The 2,500-nt window shown below is 45.5% G+C and overlaps 1 protein-coding gene across 11 annotated transcripts in view; it reads right to left on the reverse strand.

Annotated features, from left to right (window-relative positions):
* The window catches only part of LOC122246973 (hormone receptor 4), a 279,086-nt gene that overhangs the window by 36,113 nt on the left and 240,473 nt on the right, over positions 1 to 2,500 (reverse strand). The window lies entirely within an intron of this gene.

The raw sequence follows: 2,500 nt of genomic DNA on the forward strand, positions 1-2,500 counted from the left end.
CTCTCTCTCTCTCTCTCTCTCTCTCTCTCTCTCTCTCTCTCTCTCTCTCTCTCTCTCTCTCTCTCTCTCTCTAAATAAGAACAGGAAACAAGTAAACAGAGTACAGAAATGAAGAGGAGGAGGAGGAGGAGGAGGAGGAGGAGGAGGAGGAGGAGGAGGAGGAGGAGGAGGAGGAGGAGGAGGAGGAGGAGGAGGAGGAGAAGGAGGAAACGGAAGAGGAAAAAAAGAACAAAAAAAATAGAAAGAGCAGGATAATGAGAAAAAGAAGAAGAACGAGTAGGTGAAGAAGAATAGAACGAGACAAAAATAAAAAAAAGCAGGAGGAAGGAAAGAGAAAGAGAGATGAGAAAGAAAAGAAGGCCTCGGGCAAGAGGGGGAGGGGGTGGGGGTGGGGGAGTGGGGTCATGAGGAGTGGCGCCGGCGAAGCAGGTATAGAGAAGAGCTCCCATTGTGCCCGAAGTAGCGAAAACCAGGAAGGAGGTTCACACTACGACTCGCATGCTGTTCCGCCTAGGTTATTGAGGATTAAATCAAACAGGATGGGAGGAGGTAGGGCCTAGGGGAGGGGGGGAGAGGGGGGAGGAGGGAGAGGAGAGAGGAGGGAGTGGGGGAGGGGAAGAAGGAAGAAGGGAGAAGGAGGAGGGGGAGGAGGAAGAAGAAGGAGATGGAGGAGGAGGAGGAGAGAGGAGATGGAAGAGGAAGAGGAGGAGGAGGAGGAAGAGAGGGGAGAAAAGGGGAGAAGGGGGGAAGGGGAAGAGGAGTGAAGTGAGTGGCATCTGATCCGAGTACATCAAAAAGCATTTGTATACCGCAAGGCCTGAGGGAAGGAAGGAGGGGGAGGGGGGAGGGGGGAGGGGGGAGGGTATCTCTGCTTCCTGGATCTCCTTCCAAGTCGACCTAATGAGGGAGAAAATGTGCAGGATGCTGCGGGATCGCCTCAGCAAGGGAGCGAATACACTAATGCGATTGTTACGAGAGTCGTGCATGGCTTCCGCAAGATGGGGTGGGGGTGGGGGTGGGGGTGGGGGTGAGGATGGGGGTGGGGGAAGTGGGTGGGGAAAGGGGTAGGGGTATGAGTTGGTAGGACTTGGTGGGCTCGAGGGGGGAGGGGGGGTGTTCAGATCGTAAACACATGCACGTTTTACAAAAATGTTAACGATTACACCTATGCACGTGTAGGCATATAGACACGTGTCTGTGGGAATCAATATGTACAGCTCTGCAAATACACCTATGTGTGAGGCCCATATACATTTTTTTGATACCTTTCTGTCTGTTTGTCTGTCTGTCTGTCTGTCTGTCTGTCTGTCTGTCTGTCTGTTTGTTTGTTTGTTTGTTTGTTTGTTTGTTTGTCTGCCTGCCTGAATTCTTGCCTGTTCGTTTGTTTGCTTATTTGCTTTCTTTCTTGCTTGTTTGCTTTCTTGCTTGCTTGCCTGCCTCTGTTCTCTCTGTTCTGTTCTCTTCTCTTCTCTTCTCTACTCTACTCTACTCTACTCTACTCTACTCTACTCTTCTCTCCTCTTTTATTTCTTCTTTTTTCTTCCTCTCTCTCTCTCTCTCTCTCTCTCTCTCTCTCTCTCTCTCTCTCTCTCTCTCTCTCTCTCTCTCTCTCTCTCTCTCTCTCTCTCTCTCTCTCTCTCTCTCTCTCTCTGCACACACACACGCAATACAATCTAACTCGACATACAGAAACAACACACAAAACAAAAATAACAAGATATACAAAGAAAACAAAGAGTAAATAAAGCAGAAAAAAGTATTTCCTGTCTTACCCCCCAACCCCATCCCAACCCACCCCACCCCATACCCCTAACGTCTTAGCGTATTAACTATTATCTTAATGCATCATCTTCCATGACAGTGATAACAGTGATAGCTGTAAAAACGGTCGTTGCTGTTGCTGTCGTTTGCTGACAGTGTTGCTGTTTTCCTCATCATCAATGTTTTGTTGTTGCTGTTTTCCTCATCATCAATGTTTTGTTGTTGCTGTTTTCCTCATCATCAATGTTTTGTTGTTGCTGTTTTCCTCATCATCAATGTTTTGTTGTTGCTGTTTTCCTCATCATCAATGTTTTGTTGTTGCTGTTTTCCTCATCATCAATGTTTTGTTGTTGCTGTTTTTGTCAACATCAATGTTTTGTTGTTGCTGTTTTTTGTCAACATCAATGTTTTGTTATTGTTGTTTTCCTCATCATCAATGTTTTGTTGTTGCTGTTTTCCTCATCATCAATGTTTTGTTGTTGCTGTTTTCCTCATCATCAATGTTTTGTTGTTGCTGTTTTTGTCAACATCAATGTTTTGTTGTTGCTGTTTTCCTCATCATCAATGTTTTGTTATTGTTGTTTTCCTCATCATCAATGTTTTGTTGTTGCTGTTTTTGTCAACATCAATGTTTTGTTGTTGCTGTTTTCCTCATCATCAATGTTTTGTTGTTGCTGTTTTCCTCATCATCAATGTTTTGTTGTTGCTGTTTTCCTCATCATCAATGTTTTGTTGTTGC

The sequence above is a fragment of the Penaeus japonicus genome, unplaced genomic scaffold (genome assembly GCF_977035675.1).
Source record: "Penaeus japonicus unplaced genomic scaffold, GWHDUDI00000001_assembly GWHDUDI00000029, whole genome shotgun sequence".
Lineage (NCBI taxonomy): Eukaryota > Metazoa > Arthropoda > Malacostraca > Decapoda > Penaeidae > Penaeus > Penaeus japonicus.